The following is an 18,059-nucleotide window of genomic DNA, read 5'->3' as shown; positions in this document are numbered from 1 at the left end:
TTTTCCTTCAATGCGCCAATCTCCCTTCAAGCCCAGTGAGCATTGCTAGGCAGCAAGGCTCGCCCCCACATCCACCTTGAGAATGCTTGCTGGGTACGGAGCATGGCAGCCCTGGCTTACTCAGAGCTTTTAAATAGCTCTCATTCTCAAAGCCTGACTCAATGTCTAATATCTCCCTAAAACACTGATTTCTTTACAGCAACTTAATCTCCATATGCTTTTTAAAACCACCTTTCATACACAATCAACATAGGAACAAAATAAAATATAAACAAATAAAAATAAAAGCACTCCTATACTACTTAAAATGTGTATCTCACAGTAGGGCCACTTTTTAAGTATTCTCTTGTATTAATCTCATTTGGTTTGTGTTTATATATCCCTGAATACTGCATAATCCTTGAGGACAAGAACAGTTTTCTTTTGGGTTATGCAGAAGTACTTAATATAGTGCTCAATTTATATTAGTTCCATTAATGATGATGGTACCAACTGAAAGATCATAAATACCCAAACTCCTCCCAACTCATGGATTTCTTTACTTCTAGATTTCTCCTCTCTCTGGAATTCCTTTCCTCTTCATTTCTATTCCAGAAGGTAGAGGCTCAATTTAGATCACACCACCTCCATGAGACGTTCTTGTATTGCTCCAGTTTAAACTATTCTCTCCTCACCCCTGTCCTTCTATCATACTAGAATGGGACTTACAAGACCCATATGGCAATTACTAGCTATGAGAACATGGGCGAGACATTTAATCTCTCTGAGCCTTGGTTATCTGGGATTCTGAAATGACAGTAATGACACCTATCTCACAGAGCACTTGTGAAGGTCAAATGAGGTAATGTACATGGAATTTCTTTGTAAACTGAACCAGGATAAATAAATGAAAGGGATAATTATCTCTATTACGGCTTTTATCTTGGTCTGTCTTGTATTGTACTTACTTGTCAGTGGATCTGTCTCCTGAACTAGTTTGGGAAATACTAAAAGAGTAAAGAATGTTTTACTCATCTTCATCACTCACACTGTGCTGTGCACACAGAGGTGACATTGGAGCGTGTTGAATTGAATGTGATAAATGCATACTGGAGCCAGGCCCTTCTTCCTACAGAGAAGCAAATGTCTATCACAGCATTTGTAATTTTATAGATAGCAAAAAAAAAAAAATCAAAACACAAAAAAACAAACATATTTGCCCTTTTCTAATGCACCAAAAGATGCTTTACAAAGGGGAAAAAGGGAGTCATTTCTCCTGATAAGTGCCACATGTTCAAAGACTGCAGAACAAGTAACTAACACAATTCATCAAATGAAATTATAGGAATTCAGGAAACAGCAAGTCCTAATTAAACCAAAACAACAATCCACAGCAGATGCACACTCTATTTGCAAGCTATGATCTTGTATTTTAGTATCCCACAGGGTTTGGAGTCAGGACTTGCAGCAGAAGGGTTGAGCTGGGAGCCAAGATAGGATGATGGGACTGCTCTTATGGAGGAGTCTAAATTGGAATGTCAGATGTTCATATTCAAAGTCAGAGATGTCTTCCATCCAAGGAGTGGATGGTGCTCTTAACCAACCAACTGATTTCCTGGATCCAAAGATGGAGGAATAATGTTGAGAATTCTGTTACAAATTATTTCTCTTTTATATAACTTCTTCAGGAGGTCTCTTCTGACCCTCCTGTCAGAGTTGGGCCATTTATCTCTGTGTTCCCATTATTCTGTGTTCATCTAGCCATAATACACTGGGAATAAGAATAGTCACTTGATCCATGTCAGGCCAATCAGACTTTCAATAAGGCTTTGAAAAAAGACTAAATTAGTCAAGTGAAGGTAAGCTTGAAATCCCCCAAGAAGAAATGTTGACTAGACTACTACTGGATGTGATTTTGGAGACCTGAAAAGATCTGTGGGCTGAAAATATACATTTGTTAATCATCATCATAGAGATGGCTAGCCATGTGGATGAAATATTCCAGGTTGAGAGATTACAGGGGTAAGAGAAGAGAGACAGGGAAGAAGGGCAGAGGACTCAAGACTCAGACTTACTGTTTATTTACTTGATGAGGGATTTTAGGAAAAGACCTTGATCATCCTGGGTGACAATTTCACTTTCTGAAAAAAAAATTATTCATTCAGTTATTCATTTGTTTAGCTGACAAAGAATTTCCTAAATGCTTATCATGAGCCAGATGCTCTGCACGATATTAGGCATACAGTGGTAAAAATGACACAGACTTTGTCTTAAAATATGTATATAAATCCGAGTGAGACCGAGATCAATCACAGAGACAGAGTGAGATAGAATGTAGCCAGGATGGTTTTGGTGCCCTTTTAAGAGGCAACCACTGCAGACCTAGGGGATCATGAGAAGTTTCTGGAAGAAATACATCTAAGAGGAGACCCATGTTATCTGGGTGAAGGTTAGGAAGTAGTAAGAAGTGAATGGGACAGAGGGGACAAGTGCAGAAACTCACAGACAGGAAAGGACATGGGGAAATTTGAGGTATAGCATTTTCATATGATTCTGGGCAAGAGTATGCCGTGAGGAGAGACAAGAGAGGCAGGCTCCATCCAGATTATGAAGCATCTTGTAGGCTGGCTGTAGGAGGCTGACTTTCATCTTGAAGAAAGTGAAAAGCTAAGCAGGGGTTTTAACCACAGGAATTCTTTTAATAGAATTGTGTTTCAGCAATAGAATTCTTGTTTCACTGTGCAAACTGGATTGGAAATAGGAAGGCCAGTTAGGAGACTTGTTTAAATAATCTACATAAAGGATGATGATGCCCTGAATCAAAACATTGGTTGTAGAGATGGGGGTGGGGGATACTTTGGATTCTAGAGGCAATGAGAGGGCAAGATGCACAGCTGCTATCATTCCTAGGGCCAGCAGAGTCAAGAGAAACATCTTCAGCAGTGAGATTGCCTTTGTTGTAAGTTTAGCAACAAGGAGCTACCAAGATGACCTCTGACCTTGGTAAAATTATATATATGTGTGTGTGTGTGCGTGTGTCTATGGATGCATGTTTTCCACAAGAAACCATCAACCAGGACACCCTTCACTTTCTCATGGAGACTCTGAACTTATCATGTTGGCATCTAACCTTGCGTCCTGTGCACCCTAACTCCAGTATCTCTCTCTGTGCCTTGGGCCCTTCCATTTTTATCTTCTTATGAACAATTTCTCTTCTGCCTCTTGCACATTCAGGCCCTTCTTCTCCATGGGATCCTTCCTATTAGCATTTAAATATGCTCATGTCCTCCCAAGGCATAGGACTCAGCCCTGATCCTTTTGCCAGTCCATCTTTCTCTTCCTCTTTCCTACCAAATGTCTTGAAAGAACAGTCCAAACTCCTTGACCCCCTTCTCTCCCTTTCAGTCACCATTCAGCACATGTTAGTCTGATGTCTGGTCAGAATTCCTTTCCTTTGTGTTTACAGACAGTTTTTCACAATGAAAAATACAAAGAGAACCAAAAATAACAAAAACCACATAATCAACAAAAAATTTTTAAATGTTAACAGTTTTCACAAATACTTCAGAATGATTTTTTCAAGAAACAAAATTGTTGTTAATACCACAGTTCCACTCCTTTCCTTCTCTCTTCATAGGGCAGGCATTACCAGGCACTTAATGTATAGCCTCTCCGTTCATGTCCTGCTCTCCAGGGCTAGCACGATGCCTGGCACACAGCAGTATCCAACAAATATTGTTGAATTCATGAAAAAAGAATATTTTATATTTAAGTGCTTAGGGGAAGTGGGGAAGATTGTTATTTTTCTGAGAATAAGATGGAGAAAGGTAAGTTACCTGGGGGAAATACATTCGTGTAAAAGAAGCAGGGCCCCAGACTCACCTTTAGGGCTTCAGGAAGGACAGTGCCAGTCTGCAGGCATATTGCTGGCATGGTTACAAAATCCTAGCTTTCAGTTAGAAAATCCAAGTTTCCTGGAATACAGTTCAGTGACAGGTAAGACATTGCTTCATAAAGTAACTCATTCCATACTCCTTGCTTAGACAAAAGATTGTTTTTCACTTTGAGATCTCTTTTCAGGTGTTTCCATAGCAACCACTACACATGACACATGTGTGGCTAAAACAGAAAGTTTTCTCCTTTCAAATAATGGTGACATGTCTCAAGAGGAGGATACTTGAAAACATCAATGTCCACGGCAAAGCAATACACCAGAGAGAGCAAGGAAGGGAAGGGAAGAAGAAGGAAGAGAGAATGTGAGTGAAGATTAGTTACAGAGATGCTCAAGTTGTAGTCTTCAATGCCTACCACTTAAGCACACACACATACACATGTACACACATGTGTACATACACACACAGATGTATACACATAAGGAAAAATATGTGCAATTAGGGGAAAAATCAGATTTGGGAGTCTATACCTGTTCTTAAACCCTGTGTTTCAGCAAAGTATTCTGTATGCCTGCTAGTTGCTATGGAAATACTCTGAGGAACTTGCCACGTGCCTTATGTCTAGCCTCACAAGGGAGACACTTAATCATGCAAATAACATATAGGTCTAGGAAGAGAATAGAAAAGTAGGGTGGATCATTATGATTTCATTTCACAGACTCAAAAACTTCTTAATGCTACACATCCAAACAGTCTTAGTAGCCACAGATAGGAATAGATTTTTCACTAGTTTTATAAGTGAAAGGCTGCCAGGCATCCTAATTTAGCTAGAAAATAGCAACAATCTATATAGTTCTGTGAGCCAAGAAGTTTACGAGAAAAGAACAGACCAGGAGACGGGAAATCTGTCTTCTAGTACCAAATCACAGTTATGCACCTATTTGACCTTGAATAGGTCAGTTTCCCTCCGTGGGCCTCATTTTCTCAATTCCCTTTGTAAATTGAGAAGAAAGGACTGGGTAATTCCAATAGATTGCATCATTTAGGAGGCTTTATGTTGTAATGACAAAAAATAAAAAATAAAATTGGCTTCAAAATAAAGGAAAAGTATTGGATCGTGAAATGGAAAATTCCAGAAATCATCAGGCTTCAGATAAGATTTAATTTAATGCTTAACAATGTCACCAAGGACCCTGTTTTGATATCAACTTAACCCTGAGGCTGGTTCCAAGATGGTGGCCAACAGTCTCAGAGCTACACGGTACCTCATGTAGCAGGAAAGAGGGAATGTCTTTGCACTGGAATCCCAACAATCACTCAGAAAGTTATCCTAATTGAAGCAGCTCAGATAGCAAACCCACCCCCTTAAAAATCACAATGGCCTGAGGGGTAAAATGAATTTACTAGCTTAATTTAGGGCAAACACATTCCAAATCTGGCACAAAGATAGGATTCAGTTTCCTTGGAAATACATGAATCTTTAAATGGAAATCAGAGACAGTTGGGAAAGGGGTAGAGGGAATTCTGAGTAGACAGTCAACAAATGTCTACTCTGGGGTATCTCCAATTCTGACATATTTTATTTGCATTTTCTGTGCTAACAGAGAAGCAAGTTAACTTTAAGCATGAAAGGAGATACCACGTGAAGGCACTTGTGCTTGAAAGTCCCTACTGCCTTTGAATTTTGCCCTAAAACTAACCTTGAAAGTAAACTATCCAATAACTTCTTAGTTTGAGGTTTTTTGGTCTTTAGACAGTTAATGAAAATGAAGCATATAGGAGAGGAGGGAAAATACACATACACACTCTATACCGAAGATATTTCCATTCTATGACATAGTAATTATCCTTTCTCTATTTTGAAGTTCTGGTCCTAAAATTCATCTGGAGTTTTTCTCTATACTTTTATAATTCTCTGAAACTATTAACTTTTTAAGAATTTTGATAGGAAGCTTGATTTTTAATGAATAGATGTACATTTATCCTTCCTTCATTGTCCATTCAACACATACATGTACACACACACATATACCCATGCACTAGAGAAGAGAAACCAGTATCTGCAAGAATGAAACTAAAAGTGTCATGAGTTAGGACATTCCAGGTGGAAGTAACAAAAGGCAAAATCCAAAATGGTTTAAATGTAAGAAAATAGAAATCTAGAGTTAAAACAAAGATAAGTTGGTAAATTTATCAGCTTAATTATATCATCAAGGACCTAGGTTCTTTCTATAGCTTCACTATGCCTTCCTCAACACCCTGGCATACCTTTGTAGGATGACTAACCTCATGGTGTCAAAATGGCTGCCACAGCTGTATCATATGCTGATGGCAAATCTAAACATAAGAAAGAGTAGTTTTTCCTCATGCTTTCTTTTTGGAAAGCAAAACAAAATCTTTCCCCGGACCATTACTTCCCTCCAAAGATAATTCTCCTCATGATTCTTTGGGGAAAATAATGCCACATGCCCATTCTTATATATCCCCAGAGAGGTGAGTTATCCCAGTTGGTTACCAATCAGGTTCACCTCCTGAAACACTTGATTGCCTGATACCTGATGCTAACTGATTCTGCTACATAGGATGTTCAGAAGGAAACACTCTAGGGAAGAATGTGTAGCATGACGACTTTCTCTTAAGCCCCAACCCTCAATTCGCAGTAGACTTTTCCTCATGTCTCATTGGGCAGAAACAGGTTACATGTCTGTTCTGAAACAACACTGTTACAATACCAAAATTATGTACTGCAATAACTCCTCAATTAAAGTTCATATTCTTATTATTATTGGCCATGGGAATAAGGGGAAATATCATCACTGTGCCTTAGTTTACCCCTTTATACAATGGGAATAGTATCACAAGATTAGCCTCACCATTGGCTTTTGAAGGCTAAATGAAATGGCACATAGATATGGTAGTATTTCATAGATAGTACTTCCTTTCCTATTTTTCTATTTTTTCCTACTTTTTATCATAAAAAAAATACTAAAACTATGAAGAAACTACCAAAAGTTTAATCAGGGAACAGGCATGATCTGAAGGGTGTTTTGGTAAGATAAAAATCAAGGTGGATAAAGTAAGGATTTGGGTGAGTTTTTCTGTTAGTAGACACTTTCCCTAAGCTCCACCAATACTACCACTCTTTTTATTAATTGTTAAAATTTATAACTAATAAAATGCTTTTTTGGGGAAACTTTTACCAAATATATCCTTTGGTTATTTTTACTCCGTGCTTCAATTTACCATCCAAAAAATGTTTAAATAATTTAGTTAGCCAAGGTTTTCCCTGGCAGAAAATAGGCTACCTTTATCTCAGGAGGTTATGTTTGCTTACTTCTCCAGTCTTCCCCATTTATCAGAGATTCTGTATCTTTCCTCAATATGGAAGTGAGACAACTCTTCAGTCTCTTGTTGGAAAGTGTCCGTATGGGGCTCCTCGGTGGCTCCGTGGCTGAGTGTCTGGCTTTGGCTCAGGGCCTGATCCCAGTCCCTGTGAGGAGCCTGCTTCTCCCTCTGCCTATGTCTCTGCCTCTCTCTCTGCATCTCTCATGGATAAATAAATAAAAATCTAAAAAAAAAAAAAATGTCCTGTAGAGGGAAGACAACCTTCTGCAGTGAAGCTGTTAGAAAAGTTTTTTGGAGAATGGCTATAGTTATACAATGTCACCCTTGAATTCTTTCAAATTTGGGGGTGAATTCCATGTAAATTCAGTGATTTATTTATATTAGTTTGACAATTTGATCTAGGAAGTCCTGTTTACTCTCAATCTTTTTCCAGCTAAGAACCAAATAGTACTTTGATGATCTTCCCTTCATTCTTTCAAATTAAAATCTTTGGTGGATAGAATGTAGTAGCTAGGATGCCATCAAGCTGTGCTCTGTAGAACACAGAAATATAAATACAGATTTTTGAACCTGGACTATCCTGCAGTAAATCCCTGGATTAACTGCTGGCTGATACATTGCATGGAAATGGGAAAGATCATCAAAAAAACAACAAATGAAGTTACCAAAACAATCAGACTAGAAAATGGATGGCTCATCTGTTTTGACCATCTAAATGACTAAATTGAATCTAAGATTACACAATCACTTCTCAGTTAAAAGCTTAAAAGGAAGCCTGAAGCTTGTTTACTTAAAGATTTATTTATCATACTCAATGTGTAGTTAATTTAGTGCTAAATTTTAGGTTAAGTTTCTAAAAGGACAACATTATATGGTCTCATTCATTTGGGGAATATAAAAAATATTGAAAGGGAATAAAGGGGAAAGGAGAGTAAATGAGTGGGAAATATCAGAGAAGGAGACAGAACACGAGAGACTCCTAACTCTGGGAAACAAACAAGGGGTAGTGGAAGGGGAGGTGGGCTGGGGGGTGGGTGACTGGGTGACGGGTACTGAAGGGGGCACTTGATGGGATGAGCACTGGGTGTTATGCTATATGTTGGCAAATCGAACTCCAATAAAAACATATGCAAAAAAAGTTTCTAAAAGGATAACTGAGGTCATATATGTAAGCAAATCCTATTCATTTTATTTACTCAGTCATAAATGTTATCTGGTCTGTGAGGCATAAAGAATATAACCTCAAACATGATCCTGCCCTCAAGAAACTTAAACATATAGCAGTAAGTATCATATTAAACTTGATAAAGATATGAATATGGGCAAAGAATATTGCTAAGGAACATCAGAGTCACACTGAGGGATTAGGAAATATTTCCTAGAGAAAGTAATGATTGTATTTGTTTTTAGAGGATGATTAGGAGATGGCTTGTCTATGAAGGTGGTGGTGCTGGTGGGAGAGATATTACAATAAAATGACAGTCACAAAGGCATGAGAGATAGAACAGCAGAAGCACACAAGTCTCCAAACAATGTGAGTGGAGGGTGACTGGATTGCAGTAAGTGGCCTGGGAAGAACTGATAAAAGATAAAGAGGAGGAGTGGGATTCAGAATACAAAGAATTTTGTGTTCCAAGCTAAAGCACTTCCATTTTACCTCAAAAAAGGCTTCTTTGGGAAGTTCTTTTTGGCTTCTGTGATGAGGTCAAACTCCTCTCACAAGTGCTTATAACACCATGAATCTTTTTTATGTGGAGCTTATCACAGATGTTATTTTGGTTTACTTACATGATCAAGTGTCTGATACACATCTTTCCCCTTTAACAGATTGTAAGCCTTCTGTGCTTCTGCTTGTTTGCCACACATACCTTTGTTTATACTGTGTCCTCTACTATAGATTCCATGAGGGACTCTGTTCACTTCATTCAACTTTGTATTGCCAGAATTACAGTGCCTGGCACATGGTGGACATACAGTAAATGGCTGACTGGCTGAACAGACAAATGAATGCCAGTCTGGGGAGCCACTGAAAGTTCTTATGAAGTGGATGACTTGCTGGATTACCTTTCCATCCTGGAAAAATCCCATAGGGAGTAGTCTTGAATGATGAATGCAGGCAAAGAGATTAGCTAGGAGGCTATAGGAGTAGTACTGTCCAGACATATACAAGAGTTTGATGTAAAGTTGTGTCAGAGGGAGTGCTGAAGAAAACAAATTTAAGAGCAGAAAACAGATTTATTGATACTATTTGTAGATACTACAAAGCTTGTTATCTACATCACTTGGTATTAATTGGGTGAAGGAATAAATGAAATTGAGATATTCAAGATGACTATCCTAGGTTGGGTTCCCATGAAATAGACTCAGGATTGATTGGTATACAGAAGGTTTATGGGGAAGTGCTCTTGGCATTGACATCTGTGGAAGAAGAGGGGAAAGGAAGGGACAGGAGGGGAGGGGATGGATGGCAATAAACCAGGTTTGGCAGAGAGGGAAGCTGGCTCAGATGCAGTCTCATGAAGGCCTCAGCCAACCCTTTGAAGAGCTCTGAAAATGAGATAGTCCTTTGAGTAGACCTATGTTTGAGGAGAGTCTGAAATTTCATATTTCTGCATCAGTCATTCACTAGATGAAGACTGCCCCAAGAAAGCAACACAACCTTCATCAAAGCAACCCTCTTCAATTCAAGCAGCTCAGAGGAACCCTTATAACTCAGGGATGTCCACCAACAACACTTCAGCAGTTGGGGAAGTACATCTTTTGGTCATAAAGGAGAATCTGGCTGGCACATCATAGCAACCACTACAATGAATCCCTATTTTGAGCAACTAAAAGGATATTTGAAGGTAAATTTTATGGGTAAAACTATTAATACAGTTTGTAAATATAAAATGTAAGGTCTTTGGGTCACCTGTAAAGCACTGCCCCAAAGGGCTGGGTTACAGATAAATGTGGGAGTCATTACAGTGGAAACAGTGGTAAAAGGTAAAGGAAACAGAGAAAATTGGACCTAAGCAAAGGAAGAGAAAATAGGATGAGGCCAAGGGAAGACAGAATTTAAGGCAGGAAGAAGCAAGTGCCTATGCCTAAATGTGCTGAGAACCCAAAACCATATGGTGAATTTAGCAAAATTTGCTGACTTCTGCCAAAGTGCTTTCACAGAATGGGGGAGGGGCAGAAACATGGTTGTAGCATGTTAAGATCGTACACCTAGCAAGGGGCATTGCTGTGTGAAAATAGGAAAGATTATTCTCTAAGACCCTTGCCTGTGAAGGGAAGCTAAATCACAAGGCAGTAGCTAGAGGGGGACATGGTGATCAAGGAAGGTTTTATTTGGTTTTGGTTTGTTTTAAGACAAGGCATAAAAAAACAGCCACTAAAAAGTTTAGGACCAGGAGAAAGGGGTCAAGAACACATCAGAAGATGTGAAAGGATAAGGTCAAAAGCAGCAAGAAGGAGTTAAGTTTTGGGAGGGAAGGAGGGAATAAGGAAGGTAGTGGGCACATTTATGGAATTGTGAACTCACGCCTCAATTTTCTTACTTACAGGAGTAGGTAGAAATGTCAAAAAGGTGGTGATAGAGATCTAGAAACAACAGAGATGATGAAATTAGTTAATAAGAACATTGAAACGTCTTCTATAAATATATTCCATATGTTCAAGGATGTAAAGAAAAACCAAACATAGTGAGGAGATAAATAGAAGATATAAAAAGAACCAAATGAAATTTCTAAAGACACAAAATGTAGCATCCAAAGTGGAAATTTAACCAAATGGAATTAACAGTGGCTTAGACCCCAGGGAAAACTCACAAGACTTGAAGACAGAGCAACTGTTCGAAATCAGTCGTGGGGACAAAAACGAAAAATAGAAACAAAAACAAAACACTGGAAAAACAGTGAGGAGGGAAAGGTTTCCAGAGGCACAGAGGAAACATCTACTGGGAGATGCTCAAGGAGCATAAACTTAAAAGACCTTCAACTTGACAGGACAAAGATGGGAGTCAAGGAGGCACAGGTGAAGAGCTTGTCCGTAGGGTATACGGTGGAGTGTGGCCATTCATTTAATTTATTTTTAAAATGCTTACCAAAGCATGCTCCTATTTGGTGTGTGCTTTCTATGTGCTATACTTTGTCCTAACCCTAAGAGATAAAATATGTACAAGGCTCTATTTATAGTCTACACAGGGAGGCAGGCAAGTTAACAGGCAACTACAGAATAGGATGTTAACTAAGTACAAGCACAAGTCTGAGGACATTTAAGAAAGTCACTACTTCCCAGGCCATGCAAGTGCAGAGTTAGCACCTGACTGATGGTGAGTGCTCACTCTAGATACCTCTCTGGTCTCACCGTTTCTGGGTGCTGGGTAGGACAAGTTAATGATACCAGAGAGAAACATTGGATTTAGGATTCAACTACCCACAGTTCCTCCTATCCAGTGTTACTGCCTGCATTATTGCAGAATCCAGCATTTGAAGGAAACCTAAGCCTTTCCTTCTGGAGAAGAACTACTCAACACCGAAGCCTTGGATCTAGAGGCCTTCCTTGACAACACCACCACTAACAAAAAAGTTAAAAATAGAGCTATCCTACAACCCAACAATTGCACTATAGTAGGTATTTGCCCCAAAGATACAAACATAGTGATTCTAAGGGGCATCTGCACCCCAATGTTTATAGCAGCAATGTCTACAAAGCCGAACTATGGAAAGAGCCCAGATGTCCATCAACAGATGAGTAGATAAAGAAGATGGTATATATATATAAAATGTAATACTACTCAGCCATCAAAAAAATGAAATCTTGCCATTTCATTGTTCCATTTGCAACAACATGGAACTAAAGGGCATTATGCTAAATGAAATAAGTCAATCAGATAAATACAATTACCGTATGATCTCACTCATGTGTGGAATTTAAGAAACACAACAGAGGATCATAGGAGAAAATAAAACAAGGCGATATCAGAGAGGGGAAAAACCATAAGAGACTCTTAGCCATAGGAAACAAACTGAGCATTGTTGAAGGGGAGGGGGTGAGAGGACAAGGATAATTGGTTGATGGGCATTAAGGTGATGTAATGAGCACTGGGTATTATATAAAACTAATGAATCACTGACCTCTATCTCTGAAATAATAATACACTATATGTTAATTAATTGAATTTATAGAAAATAAAATAAAAACAAAGTTTAAATTTCATTCACAGCTTCTTACTTTGATTCAGCACCTCCTTTCTGTATTCTATCTTCTCACCAACAACATTGTATTGCATGTGTGGTCTTTCCTACTAGACTGTGAGCAATCTGAGGACCAGGACTGTTCTTATTCAGTGTTGTTGTGGATTGTTTTTTGTTTTTGTTTTTTTGTTTTGTTTTGTAAAACATTTTAATTATTGCAGTAAAATATATGTAACAAACTTTTCCATTCTGATCATTTTAAAATATATAATTCAGGGCATTAATTACATTCACAATGTTGTGTAACCATTGCCAGGATCTATTTCTAAAATGTCTTATTCAGTTTTTGTATCCTTATCACAGTGCATGGCACAAGTGTGATTTTAATCAATACTTATTAAATGAACTGTTGAAATGATGCATGAATTAATCCAGCAGTCTAGAGGTTGACTATAAATACACAATTACGATTTCCTTTTCTGCTATGCAAAACAATGACAGAGAATAGAGACAATACAATTTAAACAAGCTTTAGAGAGTAGAAGAATCAAATGGAATATCTTTAGAAAGAGAACCTGTGCTAATGAGGAACCAGGGCATGCTTTTGATGAAGCTACACAACAGTACTCAATGACCTCCATAAACAGGTGATAAATTCCTTTGCAAAGAAATAAACTTTCAAAGGAGGTGGGCCTGTTAGCCTTTTGCAGATGATTTGACTCCTGAAGATGTTTATAAAGTATTCCAAAGATTCTTCATGTTTAATCAGTGTTTTATCTCTCCTCTCTAAGAGGAGGATATCCTTGTTCTTTTATTGACTTTGGACATGAAAATTAGATTGACAGTAATAACTCTCCTCGGTGCTTCATCAGTATGGGAGCATTCTAGGCATAGAATGGAGGTAAATATTGGCTTAATTTCACAGTGGCGGGCCAGTTCTTTCTAGAGGCAGGGAAGGAATGCAGAATAACAAACAGAAATCATAGGTGGGGCACCTGGGTGGCTCAGTGGTTGAGCTTCTGCCTTTGGCTCAGGTCATGATCTTGAGGTCCTGAGATCGAGTTCCACATCAGGCTCCCTGTGGGGAGTCTGCTCCTCCCTCTGTCTATGTCTTTGCCTCTCTCTCTGTGTCTCTCATGAATAAATAAAATTAAAAAAAATAAATCATAGGTCATATGGAAAAATTAATAAAGGTTTGTTTTATTCTAGTGAAAATTTTCCAAATATGTTAGCTTGCTGTCCAATTTGCTAATGTCCCCGGCTTCACATTGTACCCAGGAGGAACTTAAGATCTGTCAACCCGGAGAGCCTGGTGTGGCCCAGTGCACTGGCTGAGGCACAATAATGACCAGCAGGATGCTCCTGTGATCAGAAACACAGCTGTAAGTCCCTTCTCAACCTCCTACTGGTTCAATGAATCTTCTTTGTATGTATGTATTTACGATCATCCAAATTTATGTCACTGTCATGAGTATTAGAAAACAAGTGCCATAAACTAATGTCCAAATGACTTTTTCTTCCCCTCAGAGTAACTCTGCTTCTAACCACCAAACAAATCTAAAAAAAGCTCACGCTACTTCCTTCCAGAGGCGTGAGTGTGCAGATGTGGTATATGAATTAGAGTCTAGTTTACTTTAACCTATGTGAAAGCTCTTTCCACTGTCATAGGAGAAAAGTAAGCTTTGCCCAATGTGTTCTCAATTACTGGCTTCACTTCTTGACGGGAAAAATCCTGGCAATTATGGTCTCTGCTGCCAAAGGAATAATGGTAACTAGGAGAAAAGAAATGGTCTTTAAGAGCTTTTTCAAGCAATCCATCTGCATTAAGTAAGAGTAAATGACCAACTGATTCCCTCAGACTTGGGTTCAGGAGACTTTTTTTAGTAAAACTCAACCATCTACTAATTCTTTTCCTTTCCTTTGTGTATTTCCCTGCTCTCGTTCCCAACCAACTCATAACTGTAATTCTTCAGCGAATGTGAATTGGTGATCCACGCTAAAAAAAAAAAAAAAATCAGCTTAAAGTCACTAAAAAGATAACTTTAATTTATTTATAAGTTTAAAATTCAGCTCCTATAGGCATTAGCAAATATCCTATAAATGTACACAAAGATAATTTATAGTTTCTGTAGCTCAAAATCTTGTGCTCCTTAAAAAGATCCTGCAGGGAAGTCACAGGGATAGTCACAAGCAAGATAGGTGTAGGGCCAGAACTTACCTTAGGGACACACTGATGGTGGGATGGTGGGAAGGTAATTTTAGGAGCTTCTTTTAAAATTCTAACTTTTCTGTGGCCCCTTTCAAAATGTAAATATTTTATTTGAGAAAGTCTATTAATTAATTCATTATTACTAACTAAAGCTTCAGCATGGATTTTTTTCCCCCCTTCAGAGAAAGAATCTAAGAAAGAGACAGAAAAAAAAAGAGGATAGGTGAAGGTTGCCTCAGAACAAGTACCTTCTGAAGGCAGAGGCTGAGGGACATCTGCATCCAGGGGGCAGGCCAGGGGACGCACCGGAGGGAATTGCCAGCTTGAGAACACAGTAAAGCTTAGGAAGGATGAGGGCCCCAAATAAACTTCACTTCAGGGTTCAGCCTTGGACCAGCCTCAGCTCTATCACCTTCTCTCCCCAGGGGTTCCCACTGTCCAGCTCTCCCCCACCTCCATCTCCCTCACCGAGGCTCTTCTCCAGAGCTTTCTCTGCCCAGGGACAGCCTCTCACCAGTGACTTCTTCGATCTGGTGGAGGCTGTGCTTCTCCTAGACCCCGTCTCTCTTCAGAGAGGGTGTGAAAGGAAAGAGAAAAAAGAAAGCAGAGCCAGGACCTCTCGACCAGCTGGTGGGCTGGGCTTCCTCTGGAGGTTCTAGAGTCTGGAAGATGTATGTCAGGGAAGGGGGGCAGTGGGCCTCAGAGCCTGGTGTTCTCTGGCTGGGGAGTAAGTCCCCTCAGCACTCAGAAACCATGGGCACGGGGAGGAGGGGAGCAAAGGAGTTAGGTCACCATGGGCAGTGCAATGTGAGGGACATGGTCTCCCCACACTCCTGCCGGAGACTCCCTTCCCCACCAGACCCCGTGCTGTGGGAGCACAACTGTCAGAGACACACAGTTTCAGCAACGAGCTGTCCCTGCCCCTGGTCCTTTTCATTTTCTTTATCATGTACACAGCCTTGAGAGCATCTTACCCGAGTCACTGATACTTTAGTATAAAATAATCCAAAAACTCCTTTAGTCACAGGAGAAGGTGTCTAAGCGCTCTAGCTGCAGGGTTGGGGTACTGTGGGGACAAAGAGGGAGGACAGACAGGGAGGGGAGACATGGATGTCAAACGCCTTCGCTGACAGGATCTCTAGCCCCGCCGTAGTGGTGCTTCTCACATCTCGTCCTCCCTTGTTAGGGCCCACAGGGTGTGTGGGTGCGTGTGTGTACGCACACGTGTGCGTGTGTGTACCCACCCAGCATTCCAGTATGTAGCAAGTCTGTGGTGCACAGTAACTATTGAGCCTATAGAGAGTGTTCTAGAATTCTGTTGTGTTACAAATATTTACCTGTGATCTGGTGCAGAACGATCAGTGAGAAAAAAGAGCTCAGAAAGTGCCTTTCATCTCACTTCAGTAGCTGCTAAAAACTACCAATTTTCTCCCTCAACCTCTAAACTGAAAAACTTCATTTGTCTCACAAAAGATTCAAATTATACCCACAGAGGTCACCTCAAAACAGAGTTAACTGCTGTTCTGGAAGCAACCTGACACATTTTCCAAAATCCTAGGGCAAAGGAACAGGTCAGGTGTGAAGCTTCTGTTAACCTATCTCAGAATGTAAGGTATAAATCCATTTGGGAATAAACCACTTACCTGCAGCCTTCTTTGCAGGGATGAGGGAGCGGGAGGTGGAAGGATGCAGAGAATGGCAGAAAACAAAAAAGTAGAACTTGTGAGTCCCCCTGCTTACTGCTTATGAGTGTTTCCTAGGACTTCTTGCTCTGACACCTTCAGGAAATTGCTAGGCCAAGTTTTTCTTTTCCCATTTGATGCTGCCATAGAAACCCTGTGTGTGCCTAGGTGGAGATTGCATCCTACAGGAGAGCCTTGCCAGGCCCAGGTGACTCCTACTACCATGAAGTTTCTGTTCATCCACACACAGGTCTTGTAACTCTGCTACACTTATGGTTATTTTACTTAGAAAGAAAAACCCATGCTGTAAAATTTCTCAACTCTGAAAATAGTGTCCTGGTTGTTTCCCAAACCCTCTTGGACCTGTGTAATCAATCAATCAGAGCTCCTTGCAGATTTAGACCTAAATTATTTGAAGCAGTTTTGGATCTTTCCTTGTTATCTATTATGTAAATGGAAATCCCAGGAATGAGAATAGATTCTGATTCATATCTCCACAAGTGAATATCTGGATTAGGACTTGGCACTTTTCCTATAAAGGCCACATGGTAAATACTTTAAGGTTTCAGACCAAATGGTCTCTGTTGCAAACACTCAACTTTGCCCTTGTAGCTGGAAAGCAGTCATAGGGCCTACACAAATGCATGTGGCTGTGATGAAATTAACCTTTATTTACAAAAACAGGCAGCAGGCTGGACTTGGCCTGAGCCATGGGTTGTTGAGCCCTGATCCAGGTAGATTTCTAAAATACCACTTAAAAAAAAATTTTTTTTAAGATTTTATTTATTTATTTATTTATTTGTTTGTTTGTTTATTTGTTTATTTATTTATGAGAGAGAGAGAGAGAGAGAGGCAGAGACAGGCAGAGGTTAGAAGCAGGATGCATGCAAGGGAGCCCGATATGGGACCTGATCCTGGGTCTCCAGGATCACGCCCTGGGCTAACCGTGGTACTAAACCGCTGAGCCACCTGGGTTGCCCTAAAAAGTTTTTATGTACTCCCTATTACCATTATCTGAGCATTAAGAAAGTTCTTAAACTTGCATAAACTATCTATACATTATATATACAATGGAATATCACTCAGCCATCAAAAAAATGAAATGAAAAATGAAATGTTGCCATTCACAACAATATGCATAGAGCTAGAGAGCATTATGCTAAGTGAAGTAAGACAGAGAAAGACAAATACCACACGATTTCCCTCATGTGAAATTTAAGAAATAAAACAGTTGAACAAAGGGGAAGGGGGAAAGAGACAGAGAGAGAGGGAAGCAAATAAAAGTGACTCAATGATAGAGAACAAACTGATGGAAGGGAGGGGTGGGTAGGGGGATGGGCTGGAGGAGGGATGGGCATTAAGGAAAGCACTTGTGATGAGCACTAGGAGTTACATGTAAGTGATGAGTCACTAAATTCTACACCTGAAAGCAATTTTACCATATGTATGAATTTAAATAAAAACTTGAAAAAAAATCTAAAAGATTTTAAAAAACCCTATTTATACATTTATGTGATTTTCTTAAAAACACAACATAAAAATGTACTTTTCAATGTTTTTTAATCATAACCTTACAGATAAAAAAGACACAATACTTTCCATCTGGCTTAATTCCAATTCTTTCTCTGAACACATGAACATGTTTTTATTCAGTTGTAATTCTTACCTGTACCCCATTTGCTATGTTGTCATTTATATCGCATACTCTATAGAGCCACTGTTATATATTGATCTATTCTGCTTACTTATTTTTAAAGATTTTTCAGTAACT

General features: G+C 39.4%; 1 long non-coding RNA gene across 2 annotated transcripts in view; it reads right to left on the bottom strand.

Annotated features, from left to right (window-relative positions):
- The window catches only part of LOC121473920, a 122,288-nt gene extending 105,568 nt beyond the window's left edge, over window positions 1–16,720 (bottom strand). The window contains exons 1-4 of one of the 2 annotated variants that reach the window (XR_005983261.1): window positions 16,250–16,720; window positions 3,862–3,953; window positions 2,055–2,120; window positions 1,791–1,919 (exon numbers count right to left, since the gene is read on the bottom strand). This is a non-coding gene — a long non-coding RNA (uncharacterized LOC121473920). Of the gene's footprint in view, window positions 1–1,790; window positions 1,920–2,054; window positions 2,121–3,861; window positions 3,954–16,249 lie in introns of those variants that run through there. The other variant, XR_005983258.1, reaches the window with a different exon arrangement.
- Between the last annotated feature and the right edge of the window lie 1,339 nt (window positions 16,721–18,059).

This window comes from Vulpes lagopus, chromosome 1, assembly GCF_018345385.1.
Source record: "Vulpes lagopus strain Blue_001 chromosome 1, ASM1834538v1, whole genome shotgun sequence".
In the NCBI taxonomy this organism is placed as follows: Eukaryota; Metazoa; Chordata; class Mammalia; order Carnivora; family Canidae; genus Vulpes; species Vulpes lagopus.
Note: the sequence above shows the minus strand (reverse complement) of the source record. Positions and strands in the feature narration are given on the sequence as shown.